This window comes from Varroa destructor, unplaced genomic scaffold (assembly GCF_002443255.2).
Source record: "Varroa destructor unplaced genomic scaffold, Vdes_3.0 BEIS01000001.1, whole genome shotgun sequence".
Lineage (NCBI taxonomy): Eukaryota > Metazoa > Arthropoda > Arachnida > Mesostigmata > Varroidae > Varroa > Varroa destructor.
In genome coordinates, this window is record NW_019211454.1 from 14,526,414 (window position 1) to 14,543,361 (window position 16,948).

The 16,948-nt window shown below is 39.6% G+C and overlaps 1 long non-coding RNA gene across 1 annotated transcript; it reads right to left on the bottom strand.

Moving 5' to 3' along the window:
* Positions 1–601: 601 nt before the first annotated feature.
* Positions 602–8,888, bottom strand: LOC111255348 (uncharacterized). The gene is made up of 4 exons (XR_002675442.2): positions 8,316–8,888; positions 7,256–7,432; positions 2,414–2,525; positions 602–1,138 (listed from the first exon to the last, which is right to left on the bottom strand). It is a non-coding gene; the product is annotated as an uncharacterized LOC111255348 (long non-coding RNA).
* Between the last annotated feature and the right edge of the window lie 8,060 nt (positions 8,889–16,948).

Here is a 16,948-nt window from a genome sequence, read left to right on the forward strand (position 1 = left end):
TTTGTATTGTCTTACTCGCTTGGTAATGGCAACACGTGGAACTTTGCTAACTCATTTGCCCGCCCTTCATTGAAAATCTCTGCAACAGCAAAGTACACCTAGATCGTTGTATAGCTGAAGAATTGGTATGAACAATATTTCGCAGAGGGCAAATTTCATACCTTTGCAACTTAACAACACATTTGAATCCAAGTTGGAAATATATTTCCCGCCTGTTTGCCCAAGTTTGCTTCCTTAGATGGTGATGATTTATCTAGCTGCTAAATATGGCCGGTTTTTGCTTAAGTAAAACCAATCACTTCTTTAGGGTAATGCTCCTAGCTTAACAAATCGCAAACCAGTAGCTGAGCATGAATTGGCCCAGCAATAAGAGGATGCACTAAATTTATTTACCCGGCTTTCCAGTGAAGATACCTTGTCGATCGAATTTTTGTATCTTCTCGCGTCCGTACCATGTAAGAGCTTTAATGGTATAGGTTGTCTAAAAACTGAGGTCGGATACTGCTGCTGATTTTTCGCCTGAAGCGTACTTCTAAACATATTCGGCTTTCCAGTTATTAGGTAGCCTTCGAAGTGAGAGCCCGTATCGTGACACAATACGCTAGCATATACAATAATGTCTACCGTTTTGGCACGGTGCTCAACCACAATCCGTAATGGTTCCTTGCTTAGTTCTGTCATAATAATTCGAAATTCAGTGTGGAGGTTTCTTTGTATTGCCAATCTTAGTCAGTGACTAGAAATCGAACAAAAGTTTGCTTTTGTGCAAACCGTTTGGCTTGAGGCTCGCCCATTTATTTAACCTCTATTTCTGATTTCCCCATTTGTAGAAATCTTTCCAACCCAGTTCCCAAAGAAGCATAATTTCAAAGAACCTGTGAGTAGGGCCGTTAGTTAAAACTATATTGTTGGGCCTTCTTAGACACAACTTTCAATCTGTGTAGCATAGAGTAATACTGCATTAGCGAAAACTGACGTTTTTCGGTATACGCGGTATATGGGATACGTGGGCGTGTTGAAGCAACCGAAGGAGCACTCTGACGCGTATCTCTCAGATATTGCTGCTGTCATACGAACCGTGTAGTCTATCCCAGGAACGAGATTATCGATGGGGAATGTTTAACCCACGAAACGCACGCTGTGAACATCGGTGTTGCGGGCATTGCAGGTAATTTGTACATGAAATCGGTAAATCAAATGTACATCATTAAAATGCATAACCTAATATCTATTATGATAAATTTGGTAGTGGCTGGGCTACCTAGTTATTGTCTTTTTTTTCTGAAGGTAACGTAAGGTACTCCTATTCTCGATAAAACTCGGCGTCACAATGTCTCCGCCAGGGGAGCTGTTTTCCTCCATACACTGGCCAGTATTTGATTCTGATTTGTCAGGTAATATGGATTGCAAACTTCTCGGCCTTCACGTTTATATCGTCGATAGGTAAAACTAGAAAGATCTGTGGTACGTACGATTAGGGGCATATTTCATAGTCTATTAAGTATTAAATTTGGCATTAAGAAGCTGTCTGTTGACATTTTCTCAGTAGCAGTTTATTTATTCAGTATTAATTAATCAATATGTCCTAAACTATTTCTACAGCATGCGATAAGAAAGTAATATTGATACATCTGGAAAAATGGCTTCGATTTGCAATTTGTTCACGGTACATTCGAATTATATGGAAGACACAAAAGCCTTATTTGTGAGCAGCAGTCTTGAATGATGCTTTTTTCTAAGATGTTTTCTGAGATTAGGTGTGTCCTCACCACTGATTATAAGCAAGCCTTCGACAGATGGAAAGAATTTCAGAACAGAAGGAACTCCTTTGACCTTCTCAGCTCCATCCGTTTTCCTTTGTTCCGGCCATATTCCAGCTTGTATATTAGTCAATAAGTCTTAAAGTAGAGGAAAGCTAAAACACTACATGGGTTTACGTACGCAGGCTTATTAATTTGTATGCGCTTCTACCCATGTTCCGCTTCGAGCATTGTTCTTTTCAAAATACTAACGAACGATTACTACATACTATACTAACAAATTACGTAAACTACTTTTTTACGTTCTGTTTAATTTATATATATAAAACGAAGGCAATAGGACTTAATACAAAACCAAGGTTCGCATGACTCGACGAGCTTGGTCGGGCAGCGGGGCATCAATCCTGAGCGCAAACTGAGGGGGTGCTTTCACTACCCTTCCACTACGTTTTCTACTGCGAGACCCTGCACCCGTTCGTAAATTTCAACCCAAACCCATTTCGATATGGCCACAACAACAGCTCTAGTCTAATTACGAGATGCTACATACAGACGATACGCAAAATATTATTTTCTATTCACCATCGTTGGTCTCCAGTTTCAGCAAAGGCAAGCCTGTATGAAAAATGTCATCGCAAGCAAGGCTCGTATACCTTTAAGTGACTTTCGAATGAGTTTCCGTATTACAGAACAAGGTTGCAGATAGTAGTTTTCCAGAAGTCGCTTAAAGCGGTCACATACGGCCGGCTCCACACAACGAAAAATCTGAAAATGAGAATAAATTCAACGATAATCGTTGCAAGTTTCCATGACTGCAGCTATCTCTGCCGTTCGCACCCTGACAGCCGAAAACTGAGCCGGCTCTATTGAGATTATTTATAAAGTACTGTATACATTGTTAGGCCAACTAAACCCTAGTCATTTGAATGAGAGCTTATAGTAAGGTCTTAACGGACTGACCCCCCTGACAGAGCTCGGACTCTTCGAGGGTTTTCCACGTTTGAGAACATTCAAGTCATACTTCGAACATGATGTTCTTGTCCTAGCAGTACCACTTCTCAACGGAACAGCTGATACTGTTCGAAGACAATGGATATTGTTTTCTCAACTCAACAAGATTGATCAACATGAATCGACTCCTACGGGAAACATTGAGGCGTACTTTGTTGCTATTCATACTATTACGTTTAACGATTTATCTTCATCTTCCGCAGATGGCCTGGTTCGATATTGACAAACTGCGGGATGAGCTTTATAGTAGCGGCTCTGCAAATAATATTCGATCCGTGTACCTTTCTGATTCGAATGAGCGCCTTTTCAATATGCTTATAGATATAATCTTACCTGTAGCTGTCTATCTATACGCGAGGAGTCAATGGAACAAATAGGCTTTCACAATGTCCATAGAGAAACACTATAAGTAATAGGAAGCAACATAACCTAGAGTTTCATATCCGTGGTTATAGCATCACAATTATCTGCCTAAATAGAGAGCACACTTTCCTAATTAATTATATGATAATAAATGAAAACTTTATTTAGCCTGTGGACGATAATTAATCGGATCATCTACTACGACACAAAAATAAACAAATTCATCACGTTAAATCGCTTAAAAACTGAATCCGTAATATCCTTATGGATAATTATATATATATATATATATATAAAATTATCCATAAGGATATTATATATATATATATAATATCCTTATGGAGATATATAATATATATATATATATATATATATATATAACAATAACTAGCATTTGGCATCTCAATTTTCTAATTTGATGAAATATTTAGTTAATTATACAAAATATATACATAGGCGAAAATACGAAAGGGTTCGTTTGTTACCTAATGGTGAGCTGGTTTCATTCAAAAAATAACCTGCCTCTAGTTACAACAACTGCGAAATATACATTGAAAAGATAATTTTTCCTTAATAGTGTAAATGTAGCACATATTCAGCTGGTTGAATTTATGGCGCACGTTGGCGAAATCATACCCGGTCGATTTCGGTGTAGAAAAGGCCTGGTAGTTGTACGTATAAACAAGCTCGCCTCTGGTTGGTATATTAATAAGCGCTGGGGCAAAAATGACTCGAGGAATCGCTCTGATTTTACACCGGTTTAAAGTTGTAGCCGGTAACTTGAAAGCAGATAGCGTGTGGTTAGGACCAAACGGTACGTTCACTCTGTGCACGAAAATCATACAACTTCTGTATACATCACAGGTATTACGCACAAATGTAACGGTAATAACGTCCAATACGAATTTGGCTTACATCAAACTTTCAATAATTCTGTGGTCGCGCGCCTTGTCCTCAATTATATGAGGAACGTTTACACTGAAATCTGTTTTAAGGTGCAAAATCGCTTGCGGCAGGGACAGGAGCAAGTTCAGTTCACGAAACTACAACTTGAGCTAGGACTTTGTCCAAAGGAAGCAGAGAATATATTATTAGGCCTTTAAATCCACAGTTTAATATTTTTCATTATTTTAAACTAGACTAAATCTAATTTCTAATTCTTTCTATAAATTAAAACTATTTCATTAAATGTATTTATTAAAATTGCATTCTAACATAGAACTCATACTATTTCAAATCAACTCTATTAGTAATTTAATAAAAATGTCTTTTTTATTATTGTTATTTATTTTCTTTTAGAAATTTAAGTATATACATAAAACATAGGCTTGAAAATGCTAAAAAAAAATAATTTCATTTTAAAAATATTTTTAGTTCCTTGAAACAATGAAAATGTTATATAATATTTTTATTATCAAGATTAAATGAATTAAATTATTTTTTAATAATAACACGTTAGCAGACTATTGACGGACGACTTTCGAATAAAATGTCTCCATATTCAGTGCCACAGTCATTGGAACGGATTATTGTCTCCGGACCATATGCACACGTTGTTCCGTATAGCACCAAGCCGCACCACACGTTCAGTTCTAGTAGTATCATGCCTATAATGGAAAAACAAGTTTCAAATCGTACCTAAAAAACAGGTCGCCTCGAATTATTCAGGTGCCAAGTGAATATTTTGATCGTGTACCTAGTCCGAAACGAAAGACGAATTCTGCAAGGATCGCATCCTTGTTCGTTCGAAATGTGCTGTAAATAATCCGCTCGAGCAGCAGGGATTTTAACCACAATGAAGCCTTGATACACGATATCGTCTGCTAGAAATTAGAAAACTGACGTTTTCAGACTCTGATCACTACTTCTTTATGGTATCGGGCCTGATCTGCAAGAAAAGTCCGACCTGGCGACCGCACGAGGCGGGCAACGTTTTCAGCTGAGAAATTGTTACTGGTGTCGCAACCGGCATTTGATCTTATTAAGAGGCTATGTAATTAATATAATCAGGCTGAATTGTTGTATATGCTACAAAACGGCATGACTATAAATTGTGCACTTTATTGTTGAGTGGATGCTGTACCTTTGAGGCATTCCCCAGCGAATTTTGCCACATGAAACATCACGCTGGGTAAAACGATATCACCATAAGCCTATAATCTGTTCCAGGAACAGGTCTGGAAGCTACTGATCATTGATAAAAACCAACGATTGATCCTTGACGCACCAACGGACGCAATAACAATTGCTTCGTGAAATCGAATTGTTTAGCGGTGGTGATCTATTCCTATATCTGATACGAATCTCAGCAATTTTTTTCAACATTTTAAAGGAGTTCACTGGAGAGATCAACACGTATTGTAAAAATCCATTCTGCACATACGCTCACGCATTAAGCCTGTCAACTTGATCGTACAATGCATGGTACATCCATTAAGGATTCCGTTGGGTGCAGGTATGTCATTTTAGGAAGTGGGTTAACATTTTTATTTAAGACCCTTTTGGGGCAACAAAAAACAAACTATTTTTGGTAAAATTAATATACACTTTACTCTACTAAAAATCAACAGTTTGGTTCTCGCTAGAAACGAAGCTCTGTTTTCATGTATAGGATAATAACCGATGTCTACAAGGAGATTTGTCAGTTTCAAACAGTCCTCAATTGTTTCGCCTTTCACGAAATTTCACAGCCTTTTCTAGGGAGATACGCGGTCTAACCCACCTAACGCAAATTATACGTCTGACATATTTTTGACAAAAGTGAATGAGATTTGTTGCTATAAATTGTATTTGTATTTAGAAGTAATCACATCGATTTGATGAGCTCTACGCAGAACCCTTCATAGAGGGTACAGTAAACTACGAAAAAATGAGCTCCTTTAAACGCGGCATCCATATTAGTTCGTCTGTAAGCGCAAAGCCGGTACGGTAACCAACGCTGTAATGAAAAATATACAGAAGTTGGTAGTATGAACGTGGGCGGGTGCGGTCCGTCAGAAGCTCAGTACAACGAGGATCCCTAGAAGATAATCTCAACCAGTTGACAAATAAGGCCGCTCTTCTCGATAGGAGTGGTTCTCAGATATCTCTATACGACTTATCAAAAGAAATACTGCTGATTAAATAAGATTGGCTATTTCATTTTGAAGAAATCCAATGCAACTCTGCTGGAAATTGATAGATCGGCACCATTAACATATTTTTCATTTAGCTCAAAGGCATATTAAATCAAATTTAAACACGACAACAAACAAGTAACGAACGTACCATAATCATATAGATATAACTATAAGCATATTATATTATCACGCCAAGAGCTCCGGCATTGGCCATACCATGCAGCCTTTAATCCTGACCGTAAGGAAACTTCCGTGCGCGAATAGTCAACTAGGTTGCAGTTACTGACAGTGAGAACACTGGGTCATTCTTTGCTAATCGATCTGTCTCCTCATACGTTCCCGCGCCTAGAAATTTCATACTAAATGTCGCTGTCGGGTTTCCAGTGACGTCCTTAACGTAGCCTGGAAGTCGCCTCAGTGTCCTCTTAGGACTGCGTAACAAGAACCTAACGGGGCGACCATTGACCAGTGGTACGAATCAAAGGTCAAGAGGCGGATTTATCCATTCGACCGATTTTCTCTACGTTTTACGACTAACGTGATATCAGGAGCGGAAGATACAGCCAGGTATGCGTTAGACTCGTTTAAAGCTGACCTGATTAGCTCAGTATTAGATAAACTTAAAAGATGCCTTTTCAAATGATTGAATAAAGATTTCAAAAGTAGTACGGTAATATTGTACGGGTTCCCTCTGAGTTTCCGTACTTGGACTGTAATCTCCGACGCACATTACGGCGTTTAATTCGATCGGCCATCTTCTAAGGTACATATGCTGGGTAATGCTAATAGGCCAGCGTGGCGAAAACAAATAAACTTACAAATTAAATGAATTCGGTATACACGGATTACAGCATCCTAATCAAGACGAACTAGATGAATGTCTTAGCCGTGAGTATTTTCGTTCAAATGTATTAAGACCACGCCCATCAGCAAGATCGATTCGACAGGCCATATAACCCACCATTACTAGAGGATGTTTTTTTTTTTTTTTGTTTCACTTACCATTTTAGGCCCTTGGAAGCAATGTGATGACGTATGAACTTCTCAGCTTCTTCTTCGGAGATCTTGCTATGATTAGGAACTTATTTGGAGGATAGTCGAGGGGGTCCCCAACGTAGACGTTCTGCTATACACGATAACTAACCAGAACTGTTTTCGCGTAGAACACTGGACCTGGTTCTGTCAGGGAAAAATGAGCCCAATGTTAGCTTTTTGTTGAAAAATGAAAATGAAGTAACCTATAGGTGGAAGCTTGATTTTAATTTTTCGATCGCGTTGGCCTAATAGACGTGAAATAATTCACGCTTTGTTAGATCAGAAGGAAACGAAATATAGTGAAGTAGCTGTTGTAAAATTACCTTCAATCTAGTAGAGGCCAGATTATAACTTCAATTAGGGAAAAGAACGAACTTAAGGGAATTCGAAACAAAACTAACTTGGGATGATCGAAGTATTCGCTGAACCAGTTCCTCATATCTATCGTTATGTATTAATGAGCTATTATTATTATTCATGTTTGTTGATGTATATCGATATATGCTCAACATTCTAGCTAACAACAGTGATAGTAAAAACGTTCACTCTGTGGCAACTTGTGGGTATTTGGCATTTGCCCCTCGATAGCTTATTATATGCCGCGGGATCGATATGGTTGCTTCTTAGCCACTTTAACTTAATGTAACTTTCCAGAACGTGAAATTATCTTAGTCAAATTATTAGTTTTTCTAAATATTTTTAGAAAATAGCGAACACACAATGTCAGATAGGCGTCTTTTCGAGCGATATTACTAAACGCATTGAATTTCCTGTTCCGAATGATAAGAGTTCAGCGAAACACAAAGGCAAACGTCTACTTATAACAATTATTCTCCGAAGTTTCGGCCAGACACGATTAGTCAGTTCAACGCCTAGTGCCATCTGTCCGTTCCGACGGAAGCTTTCTATTCAGCCTGATGTCTTTGGCTTAAAGCAGGTTTCCAAATGCCATAATAGCATCTGGATGCAAGTCGACTAAGGATATTTCGTATATTTTTTTTAACTTAGTCAAAAATTTCATCATTACTTTAGGATCCAGTGTAGCTCGACCCAAAGTATCGGTCGATACGTGTTCCGCAACTAATCTGCACTTCAAATTCTATATCGTCCCAATCCCAATTTCAATTCTATATCGTCGTGTTTGAATGTTCAGTCCATTGATTGGTTGAGAAAGATGATCGTTTGATGCATCTCGGCTCCGCGCATGTCATCTTTTCGCCGCCATGGAAAATGTTCTCGTAGCGCAGTTAAAATTCCGGGTCGAAACAGACCTGCCTTGATACTCATGAAGTCATCGGTCGGATTCACTGACTTCAGCGTGGGTTTTCTATGTTGGACAAAAGCAGCCGCGAAATTGGCGTGTGCACAAATACAAAACAGTCCCACAAAAGGACGTGGCGCCGCGTCACTTTTATATTAACGACCTAATAAATAATGGCACTAGTTCAGTATAGCCTTGGTTTTTTTTTATTCTTGAAGGACTTCAGTGCGATCTATCATAGTACTAGTAAATACATCCAGAATTTCACAAAGATAACTTTATAATCGAGAATCTAGCTCAAGAAGCTAGTACAATCACATGAGTTCAAATTATGATCGTGCTGTTGTATACAACGAGCGGATTCATTTCCTCCAATAGAGCTCTTCCAGTGGTCAGCAAACGTACCTTCTACTAAAATTCGTTTTTTTTTTCTAATTACTCATTTGTAGAAAGACTTTTTGCAGGTAATTAAATAATTCCATAGTATCTCAGTGACCTTCATCGTCCGTTTATCGCAAGCAAATAAATACATCAAATCGAGAAGCCGTTGAGATAATTCTGTCAAATTGAGGTACCGGTATACACTTCACGGGACATCACGAGTGACGGAGGTACGTGCAACATTTGCGGGTGATTAAGTGCATGAAGCTCAAGCCTTTCAAGTGAGCAGCTTCGCAAAGTTCGAATATTGCCGCCGTCGATACGCTAACAGCATTCGATAAACAGGAATAATAATAATAATAATAATAGTATTGCAAGAATAGACAGAGCACCAGCGTACCTTAAGTTCCAAGTTAAGCTATAACGATACTGAGCCAATTATTCAGTTTTTATTAAATTCGTTGTACTGATCATATTGTATGTGCCTCGAGTGAGAATTGTATTTTCAGATAACTGGGAAACACCACCATAACAATTAACGCATTCAAAAACCGCGATTCGGTAGTGCAAAGTGGTATAAACGCTGAAACCCCGAGGCTAGTGTACTCCGGAACATTCAAATCTATTTCCCGCCTTGTTAAAATCGATTTCTTTTCAGCATGATATCAAGCTCTAGCGGAATCCCTCCCCGGCTGGCGTCTGAGTCTGGATTGCTTCTTGTTTACGACGACCCTAAGCTTCAGGCAAGCCTTTGTTTATTTACCTCCAAAACCTGCTTATATATTACACCTTACGCATACTCAAATTTACGTGAGACTCGTTTTTTACTCCCATTTCCGCATTATTTGTGTAAGAATCTAGTTTAGTAAGCATTTGCTTTATAATTCTAAAGCACATTGAATGTGAAATGCTAGTTTTAGCCAATAGACCCAGCCAACCTTAGACCCTAGGCTCTGCTTTTGTGAAACGCCTACTTAATTGCGGCGATACGATTTTGCCGTTCGGATCCTGTCGTCTGGTCATCTCCTCGCCACTCGTAAACGATTTAGCTTTGGTTTATGAAACGTTTGCATCACTCACGAACTGCGTGCTTTATGAATGCCGTTGAATTTTCGTAGCGTTGGAGCCTTCAAGCAACAAAGACTTGACTTCTGAGCGTTAATTTTCAGGACAAAGGTACTTTTCCTTTCGAACGAAGTAAGCTCAACTGGTTCCCGTTCGTAAGTTTCTAGAAGACTGGAGTCACAATTTACCAGTCACAATTCGAACGAAGATCGAAATTTAAAAGTCCGCCGAACTCGCTTTGAACAGCTTAATAAAACAATAACATACATAGCATGTAACCTGAATAATGGCAACCAAATGAAGTCACGGGTATAGCATTGAACACGCAACATTCTATTAAGATTAAAAAACATTGGATAGAAAAACGGTAACGTAAAGCAAAATTAAGACATTAAACTTCTAACGTATGAGTCATTTATAGAGGCGGTAACGTATTACGTGAAATTACTGCAAGAAAACGCCCGGTGTTACGACGGACGCAGATTTTTTCATATTGTGTTGCAGTAGGAACTTTTCGCTGGCTCGTAGTAATTGGGTGTCTGACAGGTAATACGATAAAATCCATAAAGCGTGTGTCGATTGACTCATCGACGCTTTCTCTGCGAGGTAGGTCACCGCATCAACTTCGAGGAAATGTGGATCTATTTTGTTCATTTTGAGTTCGTATTTGCGCATGTAAACTTTATAAGCCTCTGTTTTAATAGGCAGATACAAAAGACGACTTCTAGCAGAAACCGAAGTAAAAAAGGGGTGCGTCCAATGTAAGCTGGATCTTCATAGTACGTTTGGGGGCCTACCGTACCGTGAGGTGTGTTCATATTTATATTTCCCTCTTCAAGGCTCTAGTTACTTTTCCTAAGCGAACAAGTCTCCGGAATCAGCTGTCCGGTACAGCATTAAGGGCCTGCCTCTATCAGCAGCTTTAGCTGATATCTGCGAACTTATCAGGATTTCCTTCAATAGACGTATGGAACGGCATGGTAACCATAAACCATCGAAAGGCCTCACCGAAGCTGACATTTGAACCAGCGTGGTTACATGTTCATAGTCGCGGGAACAACACATTCGAAGAGATGCGCATTGCTCACCCAGAGTATACCACCTCACCTTTTCTAATATTATCAGGATACGCGATTTTCAAGAAAAAACCAGCAGCGTTCTTCAAGAGAGAGCATTCAATTGTTACGACGGCCAGTAAATTTTCCTTCGAGGGGTGTGCTTGCCAAATGATGCTCAACTTGGCGTCAAGCTTACTTTTAGTTAAGTGAAGGTTGGCGTATTGAATGTCGTCGAGTTCTCATTTGAAAACAATCAAGCTTTTTGCCACTTGGCGGCTATTCCTCAGACAAGCGGTCTGTCCAACATAATGCCAGGAAGCAAGTATGTATTAAATGCCCGTTGAGACTCTAGTCGAGGTTGCGAGCTTTGTTCTGTCCAAATGCGCAGATGGCGACCCTCGCCTCCGATATTCTTAGTTCTTGACTACGTGTGTCGCATAATCCTCATCAGGCTCCGCCAAACATACGAAACGATCTCTTGATCGGCCGCTAAAGCTTGAAGTGTTGGATCAGGGAGCGCGCTTCTATCGGGCCAGCTGCTGTTGCGTTTCGTCTTCGCAGCGAATAAAAGAGTTGCAAATATGTGATTTTTTCATTTTTAAAAAACGCAGAAGCATCTGAAGAGTGTGCAACGTAGGCCAGGTAAATGCTAGTTGTTTGGCAGTCGACTACCCGCTTCTACGGGTATTGTATGACCGCGGCCTTTCATGGCGGCGTTGAAGGTGCAGCATCAAAGAGGCATATTTTCATATATCAGCTCCGTCGGAAAATTGAAACGTGTTCCGTCAGGAAAAATGAACTGAAAGCCGTCGAGGATTTCTGAAAATGGCTAAGTTTTTTAGATGATTCTTAAACGCTGGTATTCGAATATCCTTCCCAACTATACAACCGAGGTCGTGAAGGGTGGCGAATAAAACTAGGGTCGTCGACTTGCCATGGCAAGTCGGCAGGCCGGAACTAGAAGTTGTTAGTGGAAGCGTCTTCTTAGCGTATCCTGTATAGAACTTGATTGCAGAAAGACGACCATACATAGACGGGACTTTTGATCATAAGTAATTTTCATAGAAAAGAGATTTTGCTCGTCCTAGTTTCTATCGGTAGGATATGCAGATAACTAATAAGTGACTAACTAATGAAACGAAAAAAGGCTTTATTTCTCATCTCGACGAGCCAGCGATGCATCGGTTCGGTTGTTCGAACGAATTATCTACGTGGGGGCAATTTTTCGTTGATACGACGAATTTCATTTTGTATTGCTCTGGATTGTACACCGAGTTGGCATTTACTGCTAAACTGCGTTTCGGGCAAGATCTACCTTGCCGGCTTAACTACCACTATTCCTGAGCCTAACCGGCCCGATTAACACTCAACCAATGTGCTTGGCATAGTGGACTTCATAAAAAGTGGATCGTAATCGAGTAGTGCATCAGTACGTGTGGCCTTAACAGGAATTATTGTAATGTTATATTCTATCAAGGGTGTTAGCTTGGTTAACAGTGCATCCTGTAAATATTCGTACAAACTCCTTGAAAAATCCTTGTAGCTAAATAGATTTCTTCAGTCTTGTAAAGAAGACGTATCATTCATTGTATGTATAGTTATTAATAACATAATAGTTTATGTCTTTGTGAGATACCATACGGCGGCATAGTCGCGAATATTAGAAGTGTACGAATTACGTTAGATTCCTTCTATGAGGGAGCTTGAGGGGTGAGTGAGCACCTAAGCACTAAGAAGTACTTTGAACCCAGTGAGCAACGAGGACGCACAGCGTTGCGTGATGCGACTTAATATATAGAAACTACTTTAACCTCTATCGGTCGTAGACGTTCAGTACGATATCCTTAGAGCGTTACAAGAATTTTTACTAGGAACTTGTTACCTTAATTCTGTTGGCGTCAACAGTTTAGATAGTACCGATATTACGCCACTGGAATTGATCCACATTGGCCACCCTCACGGCAATATATCACAGTGTACATTAAAGGTGGAGGGAAAAAAGTATCCAGCCAGGCTCTTGACGTATTCCAAATGAATGACAAGGTGAAATCCTTATGGTAAATGAGTTCATTTGAGTACCATATAGGTACTCGCTGGGTTGACAAGTAGGCGCAAACACGAGCGGCATGGTCACGGATGATAATACGTGCGGGAAACGACGATCCTAAGATCACACTATCGTAAACTAAACAAAAGCGCTTACTTCTCCAAGGCCAAACGCATATTCTAAGTGAACATATATGATACAATTGGGCTACGTAAACTAGATTGTCTTGCTCCATCCCAACGTGGAATTGCACGGGTGACAATAACATCGTGAAGAAAGACGCCCCCAGTGTACCATTAAAAAACAAGCTACCTATTAGCCTCGTAAGCTTTTATGTATCTTTCGGTCATGAAATAGCTCGGATTTTGAATTTAGTAGAAACAAAGAACTTTGCGTCCTTGTAGTAATATTGACAGGAAACATTTTCCATAGTGCAAATGATCATTGTCAGGAAACTCTACCTAGGACAACTAATATTTTAACATAATCTTGCGTTAGACAACAACAGCGCGAAAAGTAGCTCAGACAGCCAGTAATTTGCAGCAGGGTACGCTCGACGCACACGTATGTACCTGTGAATCTTGGATCATGAATACGTATGGTGTTCTGAAATGCAGTGGGCTATGCAAGCGTCCGCTACGCTATTAATGTGATATTGCCACCGTTTGTAATCAAATTCCCAAGCCAGATCGGAGGGCCCACCCCGAAGAGATATCGCATCATGGAGAGTGGACTGAGTCTGCTCTGGAAGCTGGAAAGGGAAGCTTAAAAATAACTTTTTTTTATGACTAGTTTAGGGTTACAATGCGGGAGTTTAGGGTTGATTTGTCTAAAATGAAATAACGGCGTATAGTGCCGTGAAAATAGGTTTGATACCAGACAATCCTCTAAAAAAAAACCACCTATTCTTTGAAGGAAACACTTGCAGTAGCGAGATTCTGCCATCATTGTCTTTATGGGAATACTTCATTTTTTGCAGAGTTTTTCTCGTGTAAGGCGAAAGAGAAATGCGGCTCGAGTACATCGTGCAAGTATAGCTTGTATTTAACGCGATTTGATATTAAGACAATAATGTTAGCTGACAATATGTGGTGAAGCTACATACTTCGCCGGATTCCTCGAATGGACCCTTTGATGAGGTGCCTGTAAACGAACAGCGTTTGATGAGTACGAAAAATAAATAACAAACAAACGAACTTCTAAATAAATAAAAATTCACCGTGTCAGTTTCTACGAATCTACGATCGACTCTCTTCTAAGTTCCTGAATTCTTAAGAGGTACTTTATGATTTCGCTCTAATTCAGCCTGGACCATAGAAGTGATAGAATTTATGGCAAAAGCATACTGGGTGTAACTCATAAGTCCAAGATAAGTAGATATTACGTTGTCGCGTTTCACACAAACCAACCACCAGAAAAGCGGAAAAATAGTTGCATAAGGACTGGTTCTAGTAATCGAATCTATTTAAACGTTCTGCAAGGGATGCTGTGAAGACTCCCCTTCCACGTTACGTCCTTGATGCCTCAATCGACGGCACGCTGAACTCTCCCCCTTGAACTGAAAGACTGAGCGGTGTAAAACTGTGTAGAGTATAGAAAAATTAGACAAATGAATACCAGCATGATGTAGGCGGTGTCCAGTGTTGTATCGCCAATGCCAATATTGCCAGCAACGCATCTCAAAGAAATCGATATTAGCCTAAAAGCTCTACGAAGCATTCTGATAGGTCATTTTCCTGTCAGCCTATATTCATAGACTAGAATACCGTGGGGTTAGATAACTAACAGAAAATGTCGTCAACATGGACGATCTAGAAATCTTCGAAACCACACTTACTGAGATGGCAGAAGTCACCAACCTCTTTGTTAAAGAGTCTTCGTGAATTAAATACATACATTTATATTAAATTAAATGGTATTAATACTGGGTGCACGGTATTTGTTGGCCTCGGCACAAATGCTTTTTTTTTTTAAATATGCAAAATAAGCATTTTATGCCGCCAAAACCAGTCGCTCTTATCTACAATCGCAACTCCCACAAGAAGACATTGGCTTCGTACGAAGATCACGAGATGAAAAAGCTGGGGATCAGTGGTTCAAGCTCATTTGGTGATACATATTACATCACAACTTTGAGTAAGTCAAGGAAATGGACAAATAAGAATTTAAGAGTAATAACAACAAAATGCAATAAACAAACGATAAGTATGAGCATTAAATAGATATAGATGACGTTTGTTATTTATGATGAGTTAGTAATACCCGACGCACGGATATACACATATGCAATCCCTCGTTTGTAGCGATATCAAGAAGTCCTCAAAAAAACTGCCCTCAAAAACACGTGAGTTCCTGAGCGCAGGTGTCTCTTCAGAAATGCCGTACCCTTCATCGTGTTTAGAAATGTTCGGGTCGGTCATAGAAAATATATTTATCAACAGTAAGGACACTTGGAGCCGTTCGAACTATGAATTAGGTTTTGAATCAGGTCCTTAGCCGGCTACCAGGATTGAGCAGAGCTGAGCTAACAGTCTGAGTTGTAGACGCTTGAGAGGGCCAATCTGATCTGGTCATTTATCGTACCTCCTTCGGAAGTCAAGCATGTACGGTCCTCTAAGCCTTTTGCGCAAAACCACTTGTCTAGCGAATGGGTAGCATAAACTATATTACTAATCACCTGCTTCTAGGTTTCTGTGTTTGTTCAGTCGAACGAATTAGTAAATGATGGCGTATCGCGTGTGCCTTTCAATACAGATAAAAAGAAAAGAAGAAGACTTGCGTCAATAGATTTGAAAAAAGGAAATACGTCGCATATAGCAAAGTGAGAGCGCATAGAAGCGCAAACGTATGCCGAACATAAGTTACTGGTGACAAACGGGTGCCTTGGAAAGCCATGCCTCGTTTGTATACAATGTATGAAAATTAGGGCACGCTTGTGAAACGTATCCTTACCATTGAATGCAAGCAATGACACATAGGTGGATGAAAGAGGCATACTAGCTTAGCATCGGCTTGTTGGGTTGCAATAAGGCACACAGCTATTTGTATGAAACGCTTGTTAGCAGTCATTTGAAAATGATCTATTTATGAGAACATCCTATCATAACAGTTACCCAGTTTTTTTTCGATGACAAGTTACTCGATCTTCTCTTACGCCTAGCATTCTATGAATGAAATAATTCACATTAAAACATATCGATTAGTTTAAAAAGCGTACTGCTTTCATATGTGCACACCAATTCCATGCAGGCTTCGGCATTTTGCCGTAATGGCGCCGTAACCTGCGTCCTGCTATAAAAAAAAAACAAAGCATACATGTCAATGTATTCACCGCTGTATGAAGCCTTAATTTAAGGTAGCCGATTAACAAGTTCGCTGTGAATGAAACGTCTAACCGTTACCCTATTCTATACTATGAAGCTCACAACCGCTTGTTTCGGTATGTGTGCGGAACTTGTCGAAAGCATCCACTTTTTTTAATTGCGTGTCCTCGTGAAAGACTAAGCTTAATGAGAGGATACGATAGTTTGTTCGGCTGAAACGTTATTAACGTATACTAAAATCAAATAGTCTTTAAACCATTTCCCAGGCTGACAGATATAATTGATCAATGCACGAGTCCAGAACTTCAGCATCGATCACCATTTGGCCCCGATATAGATTCTGAGATGACGTCTGTTTTATAATAATTAGGCCTGAGTAAATACCACGCGTCTGCTAAAAAAACATCCTTGGAACAACTCTCTGTGACCGACTATCGACGTTGATCAAATAAACAACTCTCGCGATTCCCCAGTACTAAAAAAAATATTTACAATATTTTTCTGCAACAAGAATAATTTCGAATA